Source organism: Stenella coeruleoalba (assembly GCF_951394435.1).
Source record: "Stenella coeruleoalba genome assembly, chromosome: 1".
Lineage (NCBI taxonomy): Eukaryota > Metazoa > Chordata > Mammalia > Artiodactyla > Delphinidae > Stenella > Stenella coeruleoalba.
Genome location: NC_137169.1, coordinates 128038428 through 128066020, shown reverse-complemented (window position 1 = coordinate 128066020; position 27593 = coordinate 128038428). Strand labels below are relative to the sequence as shown.

Below are 27593 nucleotides of genomic sequence, written 5' to 3'. Positions count from 1 at the left end.
ACTAGCATATTTTTCAGTTTAAAAAAAGGAAAAGAAAAAATAAACTAGTACAGCTTTACCAAGAGCGTTTATCTTGTGGGATAAAATTGTTTCTGAAGTTAAAATTCTTCTTCCTGTTTTCCCAGCATATCAGGTGGGGTCTCCCTTAAAGGTGAAGGACAGGGATCATGCTAGTGAAGGGCGAGTCTGCCTTCCAGTCCTTAGCACAAAAGTCATCCTGCTACTGTCTGAAGCTGTTGCTCAGACAGCTTTCAATTCAACTTAGAACACTTCCTTGAATTATTGATAAATCTGCATCATTTGGGGAAGTAGAAAATGGTAACATGGTGGAATTAATAGTTCATCTCATTCTTTCTTCAGGGATATGGCATTTTTATGTGTTGCACAGAAGAAAGACCTTATAAGTGAAGATTTCATTTTGTAGGAAGTATATTTATGTAAGAGGATACAAAGGATGCTCCGAAGGGAAGTCTTGAATCATTCATCAGTGTATGCCTCACAGTACTTTGTACTTTATAGTGAATTTTCAGTAAATATTGGCTGAATAAATAGATGAATTTACCTGGAGATGAAACAAACTCAGGCATATTAAAATCCATATTGTCAACAGCACTAATTCTCAGCTCTGAGGCTGCAATCAGATAGATACGCCATAAACAGAGATTTCCAAACTTTCTCAGTTCGTGGTGGTGCCCTTAAGTGTATCAGCAGTTTTTTTTCACAAGCCCCTTGACAAACAAACAAAAAAACAAACCAAAAACCAAATCCCCAAACCCTAAACCCCAACAAAAATCAAACAAACACCACCTGCCGATTCAGGTCACCAAGTAATTAAATCTTAACAATTTAGTATTTATGCCCTAACAACTCAGTAGCCATTTGAAAAAAATTATATGCATAATTTGAAAGAGCAAATAATACTTTTATTTCATTCTTAAATAATCACAATTACTAATAAGATGCACAGCTTCTTAAGCCTCAGAAGCAGATTGGACAACACCCCCCATGTCATTTTTGGTTCTACATTGATTATTTTCATGATATTTGTTTTTTAATCTCAGCAATCTCCCAAAACTCAACTTCACAAAGATATGATGTCATCAAAAGGAATGGAACTCGATGTAATATCCAAACAGTGAACTGCCTCAGGCTAGTAGCTCATAAGAAGTCTGACAAATGTTGAGTGTTGCTGTGATTCCCTCAAATATTTAAAATTTTCCTAAATATTCTCATATGAGTTCACTGTAGTGAACACAGTTTGAGCAAATAAAGTGTTATCAGCAAGAGTCAGATTATTGAAGGTACCAATCATTTTCCTAAAAATAAGACTGTTCTCAGTTATTTTTGTAATAATACCACTTATGTATTGACTTTCCAATACTTTTTTCAATAGTTTTAGGGAAGCAATGCATGTAAGAGCTTAGGATGTGGGACCTGTACATAACCACATTCATTGAACTTGCTGGAGTCACAAGTATTTGGTATTCTCACCTGTTCTGGGCATTTATTATTCTTTCTCAGTTCCTCTATTGGAAATGTGGAGTCTCAGTACCCCTATTTGCTATCACCTAGAAGAATCTGCTTGGCAACTGTATGTTTTTTTTTTTTTTTTTTTTTTTTAACTCCTTCCTGCAATTAAGCTACAAAACCACTTGGTGGTGATAGATGCTTTATTCATAACAACCAATTACCAAATATGCTTTTTGAGGTCTAGTCAAAATCATTTTTCCACTATTTTCAGATTTCTAAAATTAAAACAATAAAATAGCTGAGTTGTAAAGTAAATAATTCTAAATAGAACTTGCAAAGGAATAAGTAGAAAGATTTGGTTTGGTACTTTCTTCACTAATCCTTGTATACAATTTACTTTTAATTTTCATTTTATACTTAGATTTTGATTAAAATATTTTGTGTTTTTTAAAAACAGATTTAATGTTCTGCACCTTTGTATCATAGTTCATTGATTCTAAGACACCACTGAATATGAGAAGCATTCCAACTTCACAGATGTTAAATGTTAAAAACACAAAAAAGGTGTCTTAGAAACAGTGAGATGCTGTATTTGCAGATTCCAAAAGAGTCTTAGTTCATGGGAGATACTCAGTAAATATGTCTAGGGAAGAAAAGAAGGAAGGAATAAGAAAGAAAGAAGGGAAGGAGGAAAGAAGACTGTGGAGGGGAGGATAAGGAAAGGAGAGAGGAAAGAAAGCAAGAAAAAGGGCAGAAAAGAAAATGACATCCTCTTCCCCAAGAATGGGCATAATTCTGAGGCTTTCTTGGTGGGAAACTTCCAATTTTCCTTTTCACAGATGGAAACTTTATTTATTACATCAATAGTAATTTGATATTGATGAGTTAATAAAAATGAAGCCACTGAGTTGTAATCCCAGGCCCATGAGCTTCTGCATTCCTTTCTTCCCACGTGGAAGGAAGAAAAACCAGACATAGCTACCTTTGGACCTTCATGCAGGGGCTAAACCTTGTTGCCTCCTTTCTGTCTGGATCTCACTTTGTGTCACCTCCTCAGAGAAGCACTCCTGGACTGCCTATGCCAATGGGATTCCCTCTCAGAGCTTCTTATCCTTGGTTCCCTCCAGACTGTCTCCTCATCCCCACAAGGGCTCATTAACTAGGCTTAAAGTGTAACTCATTTCCAAAACCATGTATACTTTAACAGTGATTTCAAAGATCAGAAACCATTTAGAAACCAAAGGAATGCAAGCCTACATATTAATTACAAGATTTAGATTGAAAAAAAAAACAAACCACAGTAACATGCACTAACACTGAATAATCTTAAACCTACAAAACTAACAATTTACAGTTAATCCGTGATGATAAAGGAGGACCAAACTCTGTACCAAGGGCAATGAGAGTGAAGGAAGGATAAGCTGGACTTACTTCCATGTATTTCTGGAGCTGGATTGCTAATTGGCTTGTGTGTGAGCTTCTGTGATTTAGTAAGCTAACAGGTAAGCTTATGTGAACCTAGCCCATCTTCCTGCTTTTGGACAGGCCAGAAAGATGAGCTAAATTCCATTTTTTAATTTCAGTAGAGAAGGATATTTGAGAGCCTACTTTGCAAGTTTACAGACTCTTTTTTTTTTTTTTTTTTTAATTTATTTGGCTGTGCCGGGTCTTAGTTGCGGCATGTGGGATCTAGTTCCCTGACCAGGGATTGAACCCAGGCCTCCTGCATTGTGAGTGTGGAGTCTTAGCCACTGGACCACCAGGGAAGTCCCAAGTTTACGGACTCTTTTCTTGCAGTTACTTTTAGGCCATACTTTTGTAAGTTTCTCATGTTTTACTTTAAGGCAGGTTATTACTCTGCTTTACTAGTAAAGGAGAATAGCAAGCCTGTTAGTGCATGAGGGTCATCCTCCTTTTGCTACCCTGAGATGTGATGCCTGGAAAACCTCCATGTGCTTTGTTACAGTTGGTACCTCTGTTCCCCACCTCAGCCCCACCACCTTTTCTTTGCCTCACGTCACACTCCAGCATCCCAGGTAGAACCCCAGGGGCAAAACACAGATGAAGCTCCATCCCAAAGCTGCACTGGTCCCAGAACTGGTCCGTGAGCTGCTGCCCCATCAAAGGTGTGAAGATCTCCTAACACAGCAGCTGATTTATCTCAGTATATGTTAAGAAACAGAGGAGGGTATTGGTTTTGATTTTTGTATAGTTTTGTACACACATAAATTTAAAGAATCATGAAACAGGAAAATATATAGATTATCCATAAAAAGAATTAAAATAGTAGATTCTGAAAGTCATAAAAGTAGATTCTAGCTTTCAGGGGCTAAAAAATCAGCAGCAAAGATTCAGATGATATGATTGTTCTGACTTAATATAATCTCTCTACATATTTAGATGTCAAGATAGTGTAATTGTTCATAAACTCACTAGCTAGGTGTTAGGAATAAAGGCTTGGTAATGTAGTAATTACAGAAATGTATATTAAAAATTTTACATAGGAAATTAAAACTAACCAATCATTGACATGACACGACTAATTTTCATGTTTTGTTCCAATCATTTCTAGTTTATATTCTGACAGTTCTACAAACTTCCTATTGTAAAACTGTAAAACATGCCTAACTATTTAGATTGGAGTTACAAGATATAGGCCTGATGGAAGTATTAATTTCATGTAATTTAGAACATGAAGAAGTAATATTTTTATTATTTACTTGTCATCAGAAAATGATTGTCTTTACCTTTCAATATGAGCAAGGAAAAGACAAATAAAAACAAAACAGAATTTTTAAAGTTGCATACTTTGGTTGCCCAAACTATACATTATGTGTGTGTATATTTATATATTCTTAAATAATTTTTAAAAGTTACTTATATATATATATATATGAGCAACTTTAAAAGTAATTTATATTTTAAAAATAATAATAATATAAAATAAGTAGATATTTATATAAATAATTTAAAAGTTCTGAAGATTAAATAAACCTATTAGTAATACAGCAATAAATAACACTAATGGGCAAATGTAACAAAATTGTCCATTTAGGACTGTTTGCGGTTTCCATGGGTGACAGTCTACTGTTTGTCTTCTACTCTTTCAAAGAAGGAATTATCCCATAAATCTATGGATAAATATTCGTTTGCCTCACCCAGTACTTGAATGGTTTATGAATTTAAAGGTTCTTGCCCTGAATTTTAAGGATCGGAAGTTCACCAAGTTTTTAAGCATATTTCTGATTTTTGCCCCCAATTTTCAAGCTTTGGAAATGACTGTTTTGTTCTAGGAAGTGTTGTCCCAGGCGCCTCTTACTCTACATAATGCTAACTTTTCCATAGGAAAGCTGATATGACAGAGTGATTAAAGAAATAAGATGTCTGTATACATGTACCACATCTTGAATGAAATTGTGCCATTTGCAGAGACGTGGATGGACCTAGAGATTGTAATACAGAGTGAAGTAAGTCAGAAAGAGAAAAACAAATATCGTATACTATCGCTTATATGAGGAATCTAGAAAAATGATACAGATGAACTTATTTGCAAAGCAGATATAGAGACACAGACATAGAGATCACACTTATGGTAACCAAGGGGGGAAGGGAGGGTGGGATGAACTGAGAGATTGGGATTGACATATACACACTACTAGGCATAAAAGAGATGACTAATGAGAACTTACTGTATAGCACAGGGAACTCTACTCGATGCTCTGTGATGACCTAAATGGGAAGGAAATCCAAAAAAGAGGGGATATATGTATACATATAGCTGATTCACTTTGCTGTACAGCAGAAACTAACACAACATTGTAAAGCAACTATACTCCAGTAAAAATTAATTATAAAAAAGAAGAAATAAAGTGTCTCCATAATTTGAATTTTACCTGATGGTGAATTCAATGGCAGAATTATGGAGGGTGTTGAGGGTGTTTATGATTATCTAGGCTTATTGTCATAAAGACAGTGAGAGCCTGCTTTCGGTATATCTTTGAGTTTGACATGGCATGATTCCAAATCTGGCTTTACTCACATCCTGTATTTCCAAATAGATTGAACATTAACTGTGCAGTTGAACTGCTGAAGAAATCATTACTGAGGTATTTTTAAATGCACTTCCACCCTTAAGTAGAACAGCTGAAAACAGAAGATCGAAGAGATGCATATTTTAAGCAATAAAGGCTCAAGTGTGAGCAAAGAGGGTTAGAAAGAGGAAAACAACATTGGATGCAACTTTTCACTTCTTGTATTGACTTTGTTAGTGATGCCCTTTTGGATCTGTAGTCTAAGGGCAGCCTCTCAATTTATCTATGTGAAATATTAAAATCAAGAAGAAAAACATTATTTTCCATTTTCTTTCCTTCGTAGGAAATAGACAACTGTTTCAACTGCTCAGACCTGAACGAATTTGGTGCATCCCAAGGCAGAAGTGAGAGCACAGAAGTGGTAGAGGGTGATAGAAATTAGACAGGACTCTGAGATATTCCCATTCAACTTTGTGAAATCACAGAGCATTTGTAGCATCCCCCTTTCAGGGTAGACACATGCACACAAAATTTTCCAGAGAAACCTGCACTCTTTAGATTTATCTTTAACCGGGCTTTCTGTTAGCATAGATCAGAGAAATTGCCACCAAGGTGGAGGAAAGGGCACCCTGGGAAATGGCCTCAGTTTGGTCCCACATCAAGGATGGGATGTACCAGTGTGAAAAGGAAAATCATTCCTGAGTATATTTCCTTCATTGCTTTGACTCTTTGCCTACTGCCTATTGGCCCTCTGGCTTTTGTAGTAAGAGTCAAAAAGTAGAGATTCAGTTGAATCCTGTTGACCAGAGGAAATCATGATATAAACATAAACGGCCAGTTGTGCTGTTTCTTTCTTGTTTTGCAACCAATATAAAATATTAGGGACTTCCCTGGTGGTGCAGTGGTTAAGAATCCGCCTGCCAATGCAGGGGACATGGGTTCGAGCCCTGGCCGGGAAGATCCCACATGCCATGGAGCAACTAAGCCCGCGAGCCACAACTACTGAGCCCTCGTGCCACAACTACTGAAGCCCGCGTGCCTAGAGCCCGTGCTCCGCAACGGGAGAGGCTACTGCAGTGAGAAGCCCGTGCACTGCAACGAAGAGTAGCCCCCGCTCGCTGCAACTAGAGAAAGCCCACGGGCAGCAATGAAGACCCAACGCAGCCAAAAATAAATAAATAGAAGAAAAATATTTTAAAAAATAAAATAAAATATTACATTTTCCTATGTTAAATATATATATATATCTAACATATATGTGTGTACACACACACACACACACACACACACACACACATACAGTGTTGAAATGATTCCTCAGTTTTAAAACTACTACAAAAATAGCTGGGAAAAAGCTGCCGTCAGTATGCTGCTAAAATAAACCATGAACTGTCTTCTCAAAGTACAGAACTAGATAGATGGGACATAGCAGAGTTGTCTTTCTGTGATTTTGAATTCTAGGTGTTTGATGGCAGGATAACATTAAGGCAGATTTTATTGCTTTAAAGGGAAGCTCATCTGCATGATCCGTTAATAATCACATGCAAGGGGCCAGGAAAGTGAAAAAGTAGCTTTCAAATATTTTTCGTGAGTGTTTTTACAGCACGGTAGAGATTTATTTTCTGCCACTGTACAGTGACCAGAGCCAGGCCCCGAGGAAAGTGATCTCCCTGGGGTTGTCTGCAGTGTGCACTTTGACCTCTTCCTCTTGGCCCAGGTTAGTCCAGACATTTCAACAGCTTGACTAAGCCTCATCACCGGTCAGCTGCCAAGTTCAGCGGCTGCCAGGATCACTAGCTGCTTTTTAAGTACACCTGTTGCCAGCACTGTGTATGAGTCAAGAAGGCTAGACCTTTCTGGTCTATCCCACTGGCTAGGATCTCTTTCAAAGAAGAATTATTTTTAATATGACTTCATCATTCTTCATCAGGAAAACATTTTTTTTAGCAAGCTTCTCTCCTTACAGAGAAGTTGTATTGACCCTGAATTGCTATGGTACATCAGGTCTGGGTTAACCTACAGATAAAAAATGGTTTTGATAATCAGTACTACCTCTACTTTGTATTTTTCATTGTGTGGGCCAGCAAAGCTACATGAATAACAAAACATGTAGACAGGGTGTAAACTGAAAGGGTTTTTTTTTTTTTTAACATCTTTATTGGAGTATAATTGCTTCACAATGGTGTGTTAGTTTCTGCTTTATAACAAAGTGAATCAGTTATACATATATATATATCCCCATATCTCCTCCCTCTTGCGTCTCCCTCCCTCCCACCCTCCTTATCCCACCCCTCCGGGTGGTCACAAAGCACCGAGCTGATCTCCCTGTGCTATGCGGCTGCTTCCCACTAGCTATCTACCTTACGTTTGGTAGTGTATATATGTCCATGCCTCTCTCTCACTTTGTCACAGCTTACCCTTCCCCCTCCCCATATCCTCAAGTCCATTCTCTAGTAGGTCTGTGTCTTTATTCCTGTCTTACCCCTAGGTTCTTCGTGACTTTTTTTTTCTTAAATTCCATATATATGTGTTAGCATTAACTTCACCGTAAATGGTACTTGATTATGACACTTAAAACCTTTCATATAGAATAACACATATATATGAAAGGTTTTAAGTGTCATAATCAAGTACCATTTACGGTGAAGTTAATCTGATAGTTAATGGTAAGTATTGCATGGTAATTAGGTATAAACACTAAGTAGCACGTATAAAGGACTGTAATTAGTGCATTTCAGGGAGCCAGGCAAGCATTTTTGAAGCAAGCTTGGTGGGGAGATGAATAGAAAAGCAGTTAAACCCGGACTCTGCTCTAATGATCCCTCGGACCAGAGGAGCCTCTTTGGCCAGAACTCTCTGCTTTTCCATGAGCATTTGCTCTAGGCCAGGGGCCCAGGGCAAGGGGACAGCCTCCCCTATCAGCACAGAGGTGATGAAAAGTCATAGATAGAAAGTATATTGGATTTGGAGAGTCTTCACAACTTCTGAAACACTGTACACTATCTAGCTGCAGCTTTGTAGTCTTTTAAGGTGAAGAAACAGGACACATAGGGATGTTTTCAACACTCTGGGCATCATTTAGCCATGATAGGATACTTCTAGGGCTTCATGAGCTCTGTTTTGATCCATTTCCCTATCAGTCACTGTTCATGAGGGATAAGTGTTTTCCTCATACCAGTGAAATGTCTGGTCCGTATCCGAATGTGTAGTTCATTTAATTAAGCGTGTTTTATTGATTATCTATCTACCTATTGACCCATGTACATTTCTAAAAGGTGGTACAAAAGATAGTTTTTAGAAACCTTAACCAGGGTGAAATGTCTTAATCCTGGGAATATCTGGTTATTTTCCCTGCTGGGTGTGCCTGTGTATAACTCAAGTGACACTGTCCTTACTTGACTGATTTTGATTTGGTGGGACTCGACAGAGCAACCTGGTTCAAATGCCAAATCATTGGCTTCATTCTTGCCCACTTTCCTACCCCAAGTTCAGTTCATTGTTAAATCTTGTTGGCTGTATCTTAATATATCTGGGAAATATATATATCCCAGAAATATATCTGGGATCTGACGATGCTTATCACCTCCACTGTTAGCACGACAATTTAAGTCATCAATATCTTTTACCTGATTGTTATACTAGTCTTTTAACTGTTTGACTAGTTTCTACCCTGGAATCTGTTCTCCACAGCAGAGCTATTCTCTGCAAACCAAAGTCGATTTGGTCACCCTTCAATGGCTCTCCATTCATACCCTGCTTTATTTTTTAATGAATCACCATTTGACATAGTATGCATTTATTGGCTTATTACATTATTATTACCTTTTCTACAATATAAGGTCCATGAGAGCAGGGACTTTGTGTCTTGGTAAGGGTTTATCTTTATTCCTTAGAACAGTGTCTAGCAGGTTTATTAACACTTTATTAACCACTGAAGTCAACATCTACTATTGAGATTTTGAATTATTTTCGTTCTAAAAGTAAACTTTCTAAATCTTAATTCCATGGCTTTAACATTTTAAGCATTTGAGCTATAATCTACTCATTCTTAGCTCGAATCCCTTTGGTTGGGAAGCCAAACTAGTGAACGGACCTAGGAGTAATAGCAACTGCTTAATGAGCACTTCTATGCCAGGCTCTTGTGCTTCAGCATTTTGCTGTATCTCATTTAATTCTAGCCTAGTTCTAGAGACAGGTATTATTACTATTCTCCTTTTACATTTAAAGAGACTGAGACTTGGGAGAGATGAAATAACATAATACTCAGAGTTAATAACCCCTGAGCTGAGATTACAATCAAGGTGTGGTTGACTCTATACTGCCTTCTAGCCGTGTCCTCCGGTAACGCGTGTCAGGTTATTGAAGTAGCGAAGCGGCTTAATTCAAAGCATTCCTTCTGCAGTTCCATGTGCTAGGGTTCTGGGATATAACAAATGTCCCTCCATCCCCCAAAGACTCTTAGGGACCAAACCAGGTAGTTCCGCTTTCAGGAATGTCCTAAAAGCCACTGTCCTCTAAGCTGGGTCTCTTACTTTAATGTAAGTTTCTCAAGCGCAGAGGCAGTTACATCACCTAGGAAAAGACGATGGGATCAAAACGCTATGATCCAGAAGAAGAAAGCATTGTCACCAATTTGGCTGACCGCTTGCAAATAGGGCACTTAAACATAAAGTTCTCAAAAAGCAGCCGACCCCCGGCTTGGAGGGAAGTTGGCGGAAAGAGGGGAATAGGTTTCGGCCTGACCACAGGACGGCTTCTCCAGACCCGCCCGGGCTCCACCGCGTAAGTCGAGGGGTCCGTCCGCGGAGGCCAGCGGATGCATCGTGCGGCCAGAGCAGGGCTCGGGGGCGGGGCTCGGCGTGGGGGCGGTGCCGACGCCCGCTCCGCCCCCTCCTCGGGGATGCCGGGATGTTTACACTCCTGACAGCAGCAGCCGCTGGAGGAGGAGCGGGAGTCTTGGGAGGATGGGCCACCGCTAAGCTCGCGCTCCGGACGCGCCTCGCCGTGCACAGGGTGGGTCTCCGTGCCTGCAGCGTCCGCGGGGGCGGCGCGGCGGGAGGTGGCCAGCGCTCCGGGCCTAGCAGCCACAGCCCCTGGCCCAGCGGGCCTGTGCGCGGCACCGCCTGGCCGAGCCGCCCGCCCGCCCCGGGTCCCTCGCCGGCCGGAGAACGGAGAGCTCCCCGCTTCTTGGTGAGTCGCCACCGGGGTCTCTGGCGCGCGGGCCGGGGCCCCGCCGGCTGGGGCCGCCTGCGGGAGCCAGGCGGGAGGGGAGGTAGGTCCGGCTCGCGCGCGGCAGCCTCGGGACCCCGCCAGGGGGAGAGGAGGCTGTGCGGGGCGCGCGGACGAGCGGGCGGGGGCTTTGGTCCGGTCGTGGGCGGTGGCGAGAGCCTCGTGCCCCGTGCGGCTCGGGCGTCCGAGGCCGCCGCCGTAACTAAGAAACTCCGCGGCCACGGCTGCGGCGCAACAGGTCTCGGTTCGGGGACCCGAGGAACTTGGCGAAGTTCCGCCTCCCGCCGCACGCTCATTGGCGGCGGCGGTTATTTATTCCACGTGGATTGGTTGGGTTCAGCTGTCAGCCGTCAGCCTCAGCCGGACTGGGCAGAGCGAACTTCTGAGGAGAGGTGGGTGGTGGGAGCCTTGCAGACCGGCCTTGAGAAGTGCGGGGAGGGTTACCGGTCTGTTGGAGAAGGAGCTTTCCTGGGACTCTGTCAGAACTAGGAAGCGTCAGGGAGAGGGATTGCAAGGCAGTAGCGAACATTGGTGGTGATAGTGGCAATGGAAAAGAAATAAAGACATTGAACACTGAGGCCCAAGCCAGAGAGGCGAAGGGGAGCGCAGAGAAGAAAGGAGAAAAGTAAGACCACATTGCCCCAGGACAGGGTCAGGAATCGAACACAACCTAGAGGAAGGATCCTACAGTGAGATTTAAGAATCCCTGTTACCTCTTTCCTATATACTGTAGGCCTTGGGAGATGATGTTTCAAACAGGTGAATCTTGTTCTTGCACAGCTGTAGGTCTTGTTAGGGATAGATACTAAGAATAGACTTATTTTACAGTAAGATATGTTTCCAACCTTGAGCATTGTTGGTGATGGAATTGAAAGTCAGAAACATTGCAGAAGTGGAATGATTTTTCCCCTCCTTTGAGGCTACTGATCTTAAGGATGCAGTTGAAACGATCAGATGCCCATGGTTTGTAGAGCATTGTGTACCCGTTATAATTAGAACCACTGTTTCTAATTCCTTCTCCAAGGAATTTGCAGTTTCAAGGAGTATGCACACTCCCAGCAGGCTACAGCAGAGTGTCTCGCCAGGTTGCATTACAGAATAAAGTACAGAATGTGTGTGTGAGACCCATCTGTTCTGTTTAGGAGCTTGAGCTGCTCCGGGTGTGGTCGGAGAATAGCATAGTACTTTCACTCAAAAAGTTTATGGTACGTTTGGGACTATCAGACAAACACTGAAAGGGTGAATAGTTAGACAAGAGATACAATTAACTCTGTAATGCTTTGTGGCAACTCTTCCTGAATTGATGCCGAGTATTCTTGGCTGTAACGCTTGATGAAGGCCAGTGCCCCCAAAACGGTTAACGTAAAGCGTAAGCAACTTCATTTCCAGACGAAGGGATCCCTCGCTACCGTCGAGGAGATCCAGTCCACAGGTTGCTTCACTCCTAAAACCGCAGCATCCTCAGCTTGGCCCTGGACTAGGTGGGAGCTTGCTGGGGTGGGGGAGAGATGTTGGAACTTTGAAAAACTTTGCGTCTCGGAGGCGTCAAAGGGGTAGAAACTATGGGGACGGCGAGAGGGGGGCGGCGAAACTAAAAGGCTAAGGCACCCCTAGTGGAAGCTGGTTGCTTTCCCGGGGTCTGGGGCAGCCCGGGACCTTGCAAGACGCGCGGTCCTGAGATTCGGCTCTCGAGCAGGAGGCCCCGCCCCCTTCAGACTGACGGCCTCCACAGCCAATGCGCGGTGAGGACGGCGCTGCTCCCGCTGGAAGGCGGGCACTTCCCCCGGCCCCGGGGGCTCAAGGGAGGGGGGCGGCGTGTGGGATAAACGGGCAAGATAAGGGGAGGTTGTGAGGTAAACACGCAAAACGAGGAGGGGGGGCTTGTGAGAGAAACGCATAAAACGAGGAGGGGGCTTGTGAGAGAAACACGTAAAACGAGGAGGGGGCTTGTGAGATGGGGGACGTGTGGGGTAAACGGGCAGTGTAAGGGGAGGTTGTGAGAGAAACAGGCGTAAAATGAGGAGGGCGCAGCGGCAGGTTCCTAGGACCCCGTGGTGCTCGTCTCCTTTCAAGGTTCAGCCGCGCTTTGGACCCACCGGTTGGTGTGACTAATGGAGGGGAGGAGGGGCTCTCACAAGACCCCTCCTCATTTTACGCGTTTCTCTCACGAGCCCCCTCCTCGTTCTTTGAAATTATCTGAAAATGAAAACCAAGAAATGTCAGAATCCCAATCCTTAAGCGTTTTTACAATTACTTGCGACTCTTTCCACAGTTAAAAAAATTTTTTTTTCACCTAAAAAAGTAAAGACCGTCCCTGGAGTGCAGACTCATTTCCTAGTTTGCACTGCTGTGCTGCTCGGGGTCGTTGACTCGGGTCACACCTGCAGCGCCCTTCACGCCCTTTCCAACTCACACATTGTCCTGGCTGGACAATTTCAAGAGCGCTTTTGCAGCCCCTAAAGCAGCACTTACGCCAAGAATGAGGAAAGCACGCCTGGTATGATGGCCGCGTACTGGTGGGGAGGGGAGGTTTGAGGCCTCGGGTGTTAACCTACCCGAATAGTAAAACTCAGTTTTGTAGTCTCCACATGACCAGAACGCGGGTATAGTTTGTGCGCAGGAGTATCTGATCTCGTACTCCCCTCCCTTCATCTTTCTGGTGGTTGCAGTTGGCAGTGTGAGGCTCTGGTTTATTGCAAACATTTAAGTATTTTCTTCCCGACTCTTGTGCATTTACTGAAATGTAGATTTCTTTTTTTTTTAACTTAAATATGTAGTCAGAGAAATTATTAGAGAGTTTTATAACCAAAAACTGTTTTCATTGGAACTGCCTGATGTTTTAAAATGTATCTTTCCAGTATTACTAGTGTAGCCACTGTTCAGGGCGTCTGGAGAGGAGAGAATAACGATTACTTAATGCAGTTTTGGAAAAGAAGTTGCTTAATTAGGTAATAGGTCCCCAAAATTCCTTTCAGGTTTTGATTTTTTTTTAAAACAGATTTGGTGTTTAAAAAATGTGCAGGGCAGCTGCATAAAGCAATACACTGTCCACATTCCTGGTTTCATTCAAATTAATATATTTGTTCCTTCAAATATTTGCTCAAGAGTTATGTGGGTAGGTGTTTTAGTACATCATTCATAAAACGTGGCAGCAAACTTAGCATAATACTAAGGGTGTTTTGGAAATGACCTGTGTGATTAATGTTTGCTCTGAATTGCCTTACCAGCAATTATTTTATCAGCATTTCTATAAATATATAACAAGATGTTTTAAGAAGCATTTCTTCATACTTTCGAATGTTTCAATTCATTTCTTCCTCCCTTCAATTTTATAGGGAATTTATATAATTGTAATCAAATATATTTATTTGCAGGATATAACGGCAATTGAGAAATTTTGAACTTATACATAGAACTAATGTAGAACCATTCATTCTTAGAGCTATAAAACCTCTAAACTGCTGATTCCTCTTTTGGTGAGTAATAGTTTGATTATCCCTGTGTATTATACATCTTTACAGAATAAGGAAAACACTTAGAGAATATATTTCATGGTTTTTAGTGAGCAGTGGAAATGAGAAGGACAGATAGATGGTCTTGAAGCATTCCTTAATTTTTTGGAGCAGGATAACTTCTTTTTTTTAACTTTTGTTAAAATAACAGCTGTCATACTATGTATATAACGAGCCGATACAATGAGCTGTTTGCTAATAGCTATCCAAAGTGTTAATCGGAATAGTGTGTAACTGAATGGAAGTTATTTAATTGGTCTATCAAATTTTAGAAATTTGTATGTTTTCTGTTACTTAATGGAAATAGACCTTTCTGTAAATCTTGCCATTGGTCTTCTATTGATAATCAGTGTAAGTCATTAAAGGCAGTTTTTTCATACCAGGTTGCTTTTGTAGAGAACAGGGGTTCGCAGACTTTGTCTGTAAAGGATGAAAGAGTAAATATTTCTGGCCTTGTGAGCCGTATGGTCTCTGTGACAGCTGCTGCCACTGTAGCCGTGGACATACCTGAACAGGTGGGTGTGGCTGTGTTCCAGTAAAACTTTGTTTATACAATCAGGCTGGAGGCCCAGTTCTGCCCTAGAAGGTAATACCAAGGGTCTAAACCTGATTCTAGGATGGATGTTTGGGCTGACAGGGATTTTCCACAGCACTGTGTTCGCCTTTTCTGGTCCTTTGATCCCTTATGACGTTCTCTTGATCTTCCCCAGTCCTCTCAGAATAACGCCCAGTTATTCATTGCCAAATTTTGTGTTTAGTCTCAGAGCCCTCATAAATATATCAGCCCCTTTCAGATTTATTCACCTGTTCAGGGATTTCTGTCATTCTTTGCCTCGGGGCAGGGGGGGATCCCACACCCATCCAGTGATGTTGAATGGATTTGCGCTCTCTCCGCTTCCTTCTTGTTGCTAAGCCAAGATGGACTCTGATGTCAGACATTTTTCTTTGCTTGATTGACTGATAGCCCTAGAAGGAATGTGCTTTGCTGTGTTTCTTTAACTAGTAGTTTTTGTTCTAAGTCGACTGGAGTGACTGCTTTTTCTGCTGTTAGAGAGAATTTCTGGCATGAGCAAGAGGGTGCACAGATTTTTTTTTCTTGTTAGAAAAATTGACTAAGCCTTTTTTTCTTTTTTTTGGCATTCTAATTTAATCATTTTATTAAGCTTTTTATTAATTTATTTATTGATAAGTCTTTTATAAAAGACTGTTTTTCCAGTAAAAAAAAAAAAATTCTAAAAAGGGCCTGCATTTGTAAGGAGAGGCTATAGTCACGGGCGTTTGTGGCCTGGGAGTACTTGTGGGGTACCTGACTCTTTGCTTTCAGTAGAGTTAGCTGTGGCTGACCTGGTTGCAGCTGCTGAGAAGCGGTTGAATGGAATGGAAAAGGCAACAGTTTTGAGCTTACACAGAAGGATTTCCCAGTCCTAGCCAGGAGTGGGTTCTGGGTGGGCCGAAATATTGACCCCTCGGGGCGGGGCCTGGGGCTTCAGAGCTTCCCGGCTAGTTGCCAGCAGCTGCTACCAGCCTCTTCTCTTTGTGTGACCTTGCTGCACAAATATCATTTTCTGTGTTTACCATGATGTGAAAAAGACTAAGGCCAAGGCTTCGCTCCTACTCTCTGACCTTGCTTGAGTTACTTGATTTGTTCAGACCGTAGTTTTCTCAGCTCAGGTCACAGTGCTTTGAGGAGTAAATGACAACATCTTTGTAGAAGGAGGGTAGTAGGCTCAGTGAGTGTTAGTTTCATTTCACCTCTTTCTCTATTCTTAGGACGTTTTGTGGTGGGAAAAACACGTCTTCTCAGTTTCTTCTGATGGCAGGCCCTGCTGCCCAGCTTTATCTGAAGAGGCTCCTACCCAGCTCTGCTGCCATTTCTACTTTCTCCGCCTTAATTATTCTTCCCTTTTGCCCTGTGATTTCCATATTTATAATTTAATTGTTCCCAGCACGAGTTAATGTTTTTACTAAACTTTGTGGGGAGAGGGCAGTAATCCTTAGTTCCTCAGGTAGAAAAAGCCACAAGAGCCTTGGGGGTTATAGTTTGGACAACAAAAAAAGTGAGAGTTGCAGAAAGATACTTAAATACTGATTCAAAAATGGAAAAAATTAAAATATTCTTTCTAGTGTGCTTCCAATTCTGTTTTTTTTATTGTTAAGATATTTTTCTCATACTCTGCTACTTAACTGGCAAATTACTCTAATTTTTTTGTGGTCGTAACCATAGCAAAGCCACATATCCTCTATATATTATGATTGGAAAAATGGAACAGTTAGACATGTTTATGAAAAATTGTTATACCTCTAAAATGTAAGGAGTTGCCAATCTTCCATTGCCTTTTATATCTGTTGAACCCTATAGTAAAATAATGGGATATGTTTGCATACTGTCATAAAGATACCCAGAACTGGACAATAGGTAATTTATTTCAGGCAAATAGCTTGTTCTTATTTCAAATAGTTTACTTCTAAGCATGGTTTGTTATTTAACAAGTACAGGTAAATTGAAAGACATTATACAAGAAGAATGTTTATTGATGGATTGATTTTATAGGAATAAATTATGTTTATTCTCAATTTTTTATGGTAACCTACAAATTCACTTCTTTTGTGTGTGTGTGTGTGTGTGTGTGTGTTTAACAGTCTTTGGTATTTAGACACATTTAGAATAACATAGTAGCAGGTGAGGTATTCAGTGAAAAATGGCATTTTTTTAACATTTTAATATATACCTAAAATAAAGTTTTAATGAAGTTTCTACATTTGATAAATATTTTGGTTGTTGAATGGCATATTGTTTTCAACTTCACTTTGTCATTTTGTGACCTAGAGTGTTCAAAGTATTAGCTGTTGATGAAGAGTTGTATTTTATTAGGTGCTTCTCCCACTGCTCTTCTAATCATTCTCATCGCTCTCTCCCTCTCTCTTTTAAGTAGGAAGGAATTTATTACACCATGTTTAATAGTATTTGGTGGCTGGGAGGGAGTCTGAGCTTCTAGCAAGGTTTCCCAATACTGGGCCACCAAGGGAGTTGCTGCCTCTTTCGTGATCAGAAAGCCACCAGCCTGGGACTACACAGCCACTGCTCACGATGGCGCTGCTATTCTGGGGGCCCTTGACTGCTGCGGTCCAGGTGATGGATGCTCTGGGTTCGGTACTTAACACCTCCTGTATTAGTTTCCCAGGGCTGCCCCAACAAATTACCACAAACTGGGTGGCTTAAAACAACAGGTGTTTACGCTCACAGTTCTGAAGGTCAGAAGTCAGAAATCAAATTGCCCACAGGGCTGTGCTCTCCGTGCAGGCTCCTGGGAGAACATGCCCCATGCCCTTCTCTCAGCCTCTGTGTTGGCGGCCGTCCTGGACGCTCCTTGGCTGATAGGTGCACCACTCCAGTCTCTGCCTGTGTCATGTGGCCTTCCTCATGTGTCTCCTCCTCCTCTTAAAAGCGCACCAGTCTTACTGGATTAGGGTCACCTGATGACCTCATCTTTACTTCTATTCACTTACACTTAAAATTTAACAAGCAAAATCTGTACTTTTTTTTTCCCCTCCCAGATTCTTCACCACACAAAAGATTTTTAAGATTTCTGGTCTTTCTGTTCTGAACAGAATATTTTCAGGTTGTACAGAGATTGTACCTGAGAGATAAAGGTACCCAGGTTATCCTGTACATATGTCATCTGCAGTTTGTATTTTATACTACCATAGAAGAGCTGTTCCAAAATCAATTTTCCATTCACCATTATTTTGTAGTTTCCCTTAGGAGACCTTAAGTCCATAATTCACTAAATCAAATACTTTCAGAACTGGAAGGAAACTTATAAATTGTCTAAACTGGCCTTTTCATTTAATGTGAGAATAAACTGAAACTCAAGGATGTGAATTTGCTAATCCACATTCCACTAGATTCCTTAATAGTCCATATTGCCTTGTGTGTTACCTTTGTCATGCTCTTGGTAGTAGGCATGGTGTTTTGTTTTCACTTGCTTGAATTAGCAGTCTTGTTGCATTCACAGTACGTGCTCAAAAAAAGACTTGAGGATAGAGTGACATTGCACCTCTGATTGCCCATATCAGGGCCTTGATTCAAGTCAGCAAATATTCGAGAGCCCAGCTGTGTAGTGGGGAAGTATTTCTGTTGCCTCTAGAACGAGGAACGTTAGCGTATGTTGCTATATCCTTACTATGAAATAGGATCAAAGAAGAAGAAATTCCTGTTATGGAGGCCAGTTCTAGGAAGCAGTCCTTAGTTAGAGATGGTAGATAGATAGTAAAGGCCAGAAAGCTCCTGGGTGATCACAGGGTTGTTTGGTCAGTATTTCATAAATAACACATTTCATTATATTAGATACCTTGATTCATGAGGGCCAGGCTTCATTGTTTGTTTGTCATTTTGCTGTATTGACAATAACTTACGTGTCCTTGTTGCTTCTTGCACAGTATGTATGACTGAAACATTTGTTAACCCCACTGACCAGTTTCTCCCTTTAATTTCTTCTTTTGCCATGATTCAGAGATCATGATGGACTGTTTCCTTTTTCTCTGTAGCCATGCCTTTCTCTTAAGTTGGTTCTCATTTGTTTATTATATGTGTTCCCTGTTTCAGTGAAAATCCTATCTTACAAAGCAGTTATTAGAGATTAATCAAATCAATCCTAAAGGATTTGTCTTATAATTCCTTGAAATAGTTATATCTATCTGTACATTGAAAATAATTTTCAGAAAACTTGTATAGCCGTTCAAGAATACATAGTGACCTTCTTGCCATCACCGTGGTAGGCTGTATTTTCAAAGCATTTGTCCTATTACTGTGTTTCTCAAACTATGGTCCTCACAATGCCTGTGTCAGAAACACTGATTTGATAAGTACAAGCACTGGCGTTTAAAAGCAAGTACCCCAGATAGTTGTTATACACAGATTGGAAAGCTACTGTTCTCTGATATAGTGCAAGTGATTTTAATGGAGGTGTTCCTCAGGCAACAGTAAGAAATGCCACATGGCCTTTTTAAAAAAGATTTTTTCATTTAAAAAATTATTTATGATGGAAGTCCATCCCTACTGCTACCATCATTTCTCACTGGGGCTGTGTGGCCCTTGGAGTAGTTCACACTTAGTAATCAGACCCTTCTAAGCATATGTAGCCAATGTTTCAGCTCAACTGGTGGCCAGGTATTACTGAAATCAGTGTTATAAATCAATTAAAATAAATTAGATAAATACACATAACTGTAAATAAGAATTGAGTAATAATAGAAAATTCCACTTCAAACTAGTGAGAGAAAATAGTACATCTAAGTGTTAATTTTAGTTCTGTCCCAACCAAACGGTCCCTCTTGAGTGTACTGCTTGTGCTGTGTGCTGTTCTCACCATTTTTGGCATTTTTAGGGTATTTTTCTCAGCTGGGTGTGAAGGCTTACCACTTCCCTTACCTTGAGATGGTTTGCATTTTGCTTAAGGGCAAAGCCCTTAGCCTGGCAGCAGAGATTTTGCCTCCAGGCCCCAAGGCCCGAGCTTTACCTGCAGTTGCCTCTCTTGCTCCTGGGTTTGACTTTGCCAGGCTCTCCTGTCCTGCTTATCTGGCCGAGCTGGAAAGTGTTTGGGAACAGCGTGATGACGGCGTGATGACTAACCTGTTCCTTTTTCCATCGATAACAAGGAGCTGGTTCTCGAGTCCTTTCTAGCTGCCCTCCTTGTCCCAGATACAGGCCTTAACATGTAAGTTATGTTCTTTACTTAAGCAAGCCTATGTGGCCATTTTAAAACTACTTTCTATCAGTGATTTTTTGTTTACCTTTTTCTTTAATTAATTTGGAGTGTATCAATAAATTCAGGCCCTTTTTGTTTATCACCATTTCTACACCCACCTTAAAGAAATATATATTTATACACATATACATATGTAGATCATAAATAATGTAAGAAGAAACAGCTTGACAAAGAAGGTTTTGAAGTCCTGGATTGAGTCCAGGTTCGTTTTTGTATGTTTTCAGAGGCCAAGCACAGGGTCTTAGGGTGAGTTAAATTAATATCCACAGAACTCAGTTTAAGAGTTGAGTGTCTGGCTTAGGAGAGAGATCACGGGGTGTGATTAATGGTTCAGTTAATAAAAAGGAGCCTGGGCTGCAACGATGTGCTCGGTTGCCAGGACACCCTGTCTCCCGGGCTGTGGTCCCTGCAGGGCACGCTACAGTTCCTAGGCCTTTTTTGTTCACGAGATGGGTTGTCAGCCTCTGAATGGCAGTGTTTCCAGAGTAAGACCCAAATGAACATCCATTTTTCTTCATTGTGAAGTTTGTGGGGTATTTGCGTATGCATCTTGAGACCCCTGGAAAGATGATCCAGTTGGCTGCACAGCATTTGATGTTAAGCTTAGTTTCAAATCAAGGCCAGCTTTCTCTGAATTTGGAAGGCATACTTGCCTGCAAGCAGAGAGGCAGGCCGTTTGCTCTCTGGAGAGCTGCGGCAGCTGTAAGGGTGAGTCTGTGTCTCTTCCCTTTATGATCCTCCTTTTCGCATTTGTTCCTTTATTGTTTTCCCCACTTTCCTACTGGGCCCCACCAATTCACAGGTTGAAGAAAGAAATTTGGGGATATTGGTAAGTAGCTCACAGTGAGTAGACAAATAATCTAAACAAAGATCTATCTTTATGCTTTTAAAACTCAGTTTTGATTAATTGCGGAAGATGGGAGACAGGCGTGAGCAGTGTTATCTGTATGATCACTCCTGGCTCACCCGTCTTTAACAGCTCTGTATCGGGACCTCTGTCTTCAGCCTCAACCCTGACCTGCCTTTCCAGATTCACTTCTTTATTCTCCCCCAGATGTTGGTCCCATCTGACAACTTACCATTTTTTGATAAATTTTGTACCCTTTCTGGCCTCTGCTTTATCTTTTTCTAGCTGCTTTTAATTTCCATTTTTTTATACTTCAGCTGTTCAATCTCAGTGATTAAAAATCATCTTTATCCTTTAAGACTCTGCTCAAATGTTATACAAAAAGTACAAAGGAATCTTCCTTCTGCTTCTTTAGGCCTTTAGTGCTTATCGACTCTCCCTGTTGTTGTACTTGTCTTAGCTTCCGCCCTGGAATATGTGCTTCTGGAAGGTGTGAATCATGTCCTGTACATATTTGTGTTTCCTGCAGGGCCTGGGACCATTCTTGTCAGAACTGGCCATTCAGGGAATGGCAGATGACTGCATCCCAGAGCCTGTATGGGGCAGAAGGTCTGGGTAGATACGAGTAGTGAGAGAATGTCCAGGACAGTTGAGCAGTTGATTTCAGGGAAGTATAGGGTGAATGGCAGACACAGGGGCCCACAGGGTGTGGTATGAGGGAGGTTTACTCAGTGAAATGGGTAAAGGTCTCACCTGGGCTTGGTGTCTGAACTCTGAATTTTTGAAAGATCTCAGAGTGGGGTGAGATGGGAACGAGGACTGGGAAAAAACAGGAGTATATGCCAGACACGAAGTTGGTGGGGATGGAGAGGGGTGTGGGGTCAGGACAGAGACCAGTTGGGTGATTAGGTATAAATTAGAGGCTTGGGCAACAAGGAACAAAGTAAGAACTGAGCTCCTCTAATTAGGACATACATTGAAACAGGACCAGGAGTCAGATGACATTGATTTGAACCTGACTTATTACTAAGGTGTTCACCAAGTATCCTTCTGTTTCCCTTCCTTAGAGGCTAGCCCATTCCTAGTTCAAGGTAAGTGCTTTGGCTTTTCTGTAAAGGGAAAGGAACCTCTCTCTGCCCATAGAGGGTGCTTACTGTATATATTTGCCAAATGAATTCCATTATGATGTTCTGATAATCCCCTCATGGAGAAAATGTTGAACTAAGTTATTCCCTTCTTAGGAATAATTACTAATTTGAATTCATGGAAAATTATCATTTGATTTGTGTTCATCAAATGCTGACATAGTAAAAAGTTGTTCCACTTCAAAACAGATACGTTTTATTTAGTATCTTTTCATATTTTTAATTGCTAGAAGTTTAAAAGAACAATCAAAATGTCAATAATTATTTTAAAAAACATTTAAAGGCCAAGCCAGATGGACCAGAAATACATTGTATATTCATGAACTCAAGAAGAGACACATAGGCAGTTAACCTGGGAAGGTACCACCTTATCAAAGGTCTTGAACACTGTGCTCAGGAGATCGACCCTTTCCTCTCCTGTGATGTGATTATAAAGAGTTACTTGTACCTTTATGGTTTCAAGTTTTGTTTTTAATAGGGGTAAAAGCTATAGTGCTTTGATACTTCTTTATTTGGTTCTTAGTTAATGGCACGTCAGGAACTAGCATCAAAATAGAATCAAGGTTATTATAAAGGGGACCTCAGATATATTTGTTAAAAAAATGTATTAAGTTGAGTTTGGTTTATGAGATGTATGAAGAAATTTAGTTTATATTTGAAAATCCAGACTTAAGTGATCCTATACTATACTTTAAAGTTACCAAGAAAAAGTAAGATTACCAAGAAGAAGTGCTATTTCTTTCTTTTTTTTAAAAAATAGATTCCCCCTTTAGCGTCCTCTAACTTTTTCCCCCTTTTAAAATTTAGGATTAAGTTAAATTTATTTGTTTGTCTATCTACTCGTTGATTCAGTTTTTAAGGAAACACCCCCAACACCTTCTGCCTGTTTCTAGGTAGGTTTTAACCTTGTTTAAAATCCTTCAACTATTGTCTTGAATAATTTCCAATCCCTTAGTCTCCTAACTGCGGTTTGGGCGTTGGTGCTTGCTCTGCGGCGTCCTTAGCTCCTGTCTTCCTGCCCTGCTTGTGGTGGCCCCGCTCTCCCTGCGTCAGTCGGGACGTCCCCGTCCTCTGCCCGGCCAGCTCGCACAGTTCCTTCAGATGCACCTCGGTGTTTTCTCTGCAGGGCTGGCCTGGCTGCCAGGCTGCCTGGGCATCCTTCCCATCAGCTCTTGTCCTGGCAGTCCCTGCCACGGCGTCTGGTGGAATACTTGTTTCCTGATATTGTAAAGTCTGTTTCTTTGTCTCCCCTAAAAATAACCTGATGGGTTGGAATTACCTCAGTGCTTTTTGTATTCCCAGCCACTGGTAGACACGTTAGCTGTGGTCAAAAAGTGGCTGAATGAGTTTTGGAGAAGATAAGAAAGCAAGCAGATGGGCATCTGGGATGGGTCCCAGTCACGGCAGAGGGTCTGGGTAGGTGATATTGTCCTTTATCTCCAGTTCCAGCACGTTTTTCTCCCTACCCCTGTCCCCTACCTTTGAGTAGCTGTGGCTGTTTATTGAAATGGGATGAAATAAAGACATGAGAGACTTCACTTTCTTGCAGATTCTTAGGATGTTTTATTTGTGTCCTGGTGTTTGCTGCCTCATTGAAGGCAGGGGTTTAGATGTCTTTGACTAAGCGTGAAGAGTTGATTCATCTCTCTGTTACGTTTTCTAATTCTTTTGCAGTTGTGACTGTCTCTGTCCTCCTTCATAAGCAGAAGGAGTATGATCATGGGGGTCAGGAGGGCAAACCTTGTCTCGTATGGTTTTGGAGGCCTTCTCAAAGCTCTGTGCAAAATACACTTACCTCTGGTCTGCCCTTGTCACTGCAGTGCCAAGATGGCCTCCCACGCGGAGCACCATCCAGTCAGTGACTGTCAGAAGGGCGCAGATCCCTCCACTTGGCTTGGGAAGGGAAAGTTGAAATACTCTAAGATACAAGGAAATACAGGTTTTGCCTCAGTTTTAGATAAAGTTACCATAGTGCCTAGTGCTGAAGAGCAAAGGCGAAGAAATATTAACCAGATCAGTGTAGAGTTCAGAGCCCTGCTGTTTACGCCGAGAGTACAGAACAGCTTCCTCCGTTCTCATTCAATGTGCATTCGCCAGAACTACCCAAGTTAAGAACAAACATGGCTTCTTGGTGGCGCGGGGGTGGGGAAGGCCTCGCTCACGTGGATCTTGGATGCCTGTGGGAGGCCCACATGACCTGTCTAGTAAGTAGCTGGTGGTTGCATGTGGCTTGAACACCGCAGAGCAGTCCGGCTGGTGAGCAGCTCTGGGGTCATCAGCGTGGAAGGTGGAAGCAGGTGAGCATGCCTGGGGAAGGTGTGTCAGGGCCTGTCCAGCCTTCCTCACGTAAAAGGGCAGGTTCACTAAAAGGTAAGTAAATACTCAGTGAATCCTGGGAGAAATTAAAAGTTAACTTCTGTGTTGCTGCCTGACTTCAGCTGTAAGTATGACATGTAAGGTATTTCTTGTGAAGACCCAAATCAGGCTGTTTCCATCCTTAATGAATCTGTGCTTTTAAAGCCTCTTACTGTTTGCCATTTTTCTAAGATTTTATCAGTTCTTTAGTCAGAGGAATGGACTTCTGCAGAGTCAGAAGGTTTCTGAAAACAAAACTGAAGTAGGTGTCAATTATATAATTCCATTTTGAGTGTAAGTCTGTAATCACTATTAATTAGATTTTCAGGTTTTTTTCTATGAGTCCTTTATGTTTAAAGTCTCACGTACAGTCCTAGGTAGCTTCCTCAGCATACCATGTTTATTATTGCTACTATTAATGTAAAACAGTCATCCTTGTTCTTTGGGTAGTATCTTCATAAAATCATAGTTTCACATGATGAGTGTGCCAGAGAAAGTACATTTGTTTCTAGTGACTGTAAAAGTTTGGCATGATTTGTAGTGTGTGTTCAGAAGAGCAGGAGAGGACTGCATGGTGGTGCAGCAGCAGTGACATGATGGGCGGTGTTGGCTGAGAAAGTCTGCCCCGCAGCCGCCTTGGTCAGCTTCACAGAATCCGTTTAAAGACTTGTGTGGTTCTGTGGTATGAAGAAGAGTGTAACAGCGATTGAATTTAGTTCCTCAGAAGGTAAATTTTAAAACATAAAGTATAGCCATGATTTACTTAAGTTTGTTGAGAAATCTTTTTATTAAAAGCTAGGACAGTTTTGTGTGACTGTGAGTCAGTGGCTTTTCCTGCTTGCTTCTTCTCCCTTCTTTCTTAATTTTCTGTTAATTTTCATTGCATTGGAAGTCTGTGCACAGTAAAATGGAGGTCAAGCAGCCAAGAGGTCTAATTCTTCTTCTTCTTTCTGTTTTTGAGGGGCGAGGGTGGGCAGGAGGGGGCAAGGCAGGAGTTTTCATAGAAGTAGAGTAACACATTCAGTTTGTTTTGCTAGACACTGATTGTGTCCTACTAACCTAATTGTCCCTTAGATAGACTCTGTTGTTATGACTGACTCAGGTCGTGAGAATGTCGTGGGGCCCTGGGTGTGGGTCAGTGGAGAAGTTCCCTGGCAGGGAGTCCTGCCTTTACCACCGGGCTGTAGGGCTCCTTTCCTTGCCTGGGGTTTAGGAGCGTCAAAGGACGGAAGTGATAGGACATCTTTTAAAACCACTTCATAGTTTACTGTAAACTAGCCTGGAAAGAAATGAGGGTTTTGGAAGTTCAGGAATAATCAGAATATAGAGCAGTGACTGTGGTAGAGCACATGTGCTAAACAAATGAAGAAACAGCAGTTTATAAGCTTTTTTTAAATAAGGATAAAATATAAAATCTGTGTTAATTCAGAAAAATCTATTAAATTTTTCCTTTATTTAAATAAGTGTTTTTTAGTGATGATTTTTCAGTTAGTGAGTGCTTGTTACAGACAAAAGGCTGTTAAAACAAATGACCTTACAATACATAATTCATACTCATTAAAGTGTTCCCAAGTACTGGCTTGTATTCCATGGGGTCTTATCAGCTTTGTTATGATAGAATTCACTCCTATGAATTATTTAGTACAAGGAATGCTTTTTATAATCAGATTTGGAAGATGGGTCCAAGCTATTTATCTTAGCTCTTTACGTATGTCAGTCTGTTGCCGTGGATGGTTATAGTTCGGCTACCATGCTTTTTTCTGGTGTTAACAGCTGAATGGTTGGCCTAGTGATCACGTGCTTTTGCCAGGCCTTCGTTGTTGCTGTGTGGGTAACTGAATGACATGGCAGAATGATAAGGGACATTTATTGTGTTTGTAACAGCATCCTGTGCCCACAGTTAACCAAAACAAATGGAAAGTGTCAAAAGCTTTTTTGGACAAATTTCTTTGAAAGGGGTGAGTAAGGATCACTTGTTTTTTTAAATCCTCATAGGGAAATTCTTCTGTAACGATAAACAGAAGAAATAATACCATCTTTTATTTGTATTGAACTTTAACCCTTTTGAGAAGTAGTAATACTTCATTCTTCCAGGCACTGTTTCTGGTAGAAAACTCCCTGTATTTGCCACTCAGGGAGAAGGATTTGGGGCCTTGCTGTGTCACCGCAGGCTGTGTGCTCATCGTGAGCTTTCCTTCAGAGCAGAGCAGTAACTTGTCCTTGATCGTTCAAAAGTGTCAGTAGATGCTCATGTGAATTTGAACTAGTTAGGTCCTGATTGTTAGACCTGTGTTCTTTATAAATTCTTGTTTTCTAAATTTGATTATTTAACAAGTGTTTATTGGACTTTCATATGTACTGGAGGTAAAAAAAAAAAAAAAAAAAAAGGAAGAGACAGATTCTGTCCTTAAATAGTAATTGCTTGTGTTGTTATTGGACCTAGTGAGGTATTGGACCTCAAATGCACAGATAATGGAGTCACTAAAATGCCCTGGGACAAATTACTTAAAGGGGTGTTTTATAAAGGTTCACCTGAGTGTGAAGCAAGGTTGGCCAGGCAGGCAGGCTAGCTGGGAAGGGTGTTTCAGCTAGGATGGCACACTGTGTCAGAGGCGCACAGGCGTGAAAGAGCCTGGCATTTGGAAGAAGTGTCAATGGTTCATTAAGGCCAGAGTATAGGATTTATATGCAAGGCAGCAAGGCTAAGAAAAGTTTCATTCCTTAAAGGGTTTTAGGCAGGAGTGTGACATATGGAGGTTTTCGTTTGAGATTGATCATTATGGTGGGTGTGGGGAGTAGGAATTACATTACCAAAGTCAGGAAGAACAATTAATTGGTTATAATAGCTGCAAGGATCATGAGAGTCCGGGAAAAGCAGAGAGAGGTTTCGAAGGTAGAATTAATGGGAGTTGGGGACTCGTGCAGGTGAGGGAGTCAAAGGGTCTGTGATGGCCTAGGAACTATATGACTGAGTGGCAGTGCCATTCACTGAGGAGGGAATACAGAGTAGAATGGATTTGAAGTGGTCAAGATTTTAGACGTTTCTGGTTTGGCTAATCAGGCAGAGAGATCCAGCCAGTAGGGTTGGAAATGAGATTCTGGAGCTATTGGTTCATAAATCATCAGTATGTAAGAGGCAGGCTATGTGCCAGATGAAAATGCATAATTATTGATTTAAATAATCAAGGGACTTGCTGTTAAAGGAAACCTGAGCAAGCAAATAAGCAGAATTGCTC

At 41.4% G+C, this 27593-nt stretch overlaps 1 protein-coding gene across 8 annotated transcripts in view; it reads left to right on the top strand.

Annotated features, from left to right (window-relative positions):
* The window catches only part of NEK7 (NIMA related kinase 7), a 335754-nt gene that overhangs the window by 171824 nt on the left and 136337 nt on the right, over positions 1 to 27593 (top strand). For 2 of the 8 annotated variants that reach the window (XM_079911986.1, XM_079911983.1), the window contains exon 1: positions 10236 to 10691. The exons of 3 other annotated variants lie outside the window; for them this stretch is intronic. The gene's annotated coding sequence lies outside the window, so the exon portion shown is untranslated. Of the gene's footprint in view, positions 1 to 10235; positions 10692 to 13398; positions 14207 to 16148; positions 19960 to 27593 lie in introns of those variants that run through there. 3 more of the 8 variants (XM_079911992.1, XM_079911991.1, XM_079911985.1) reach the window with 3 other exon arrangements.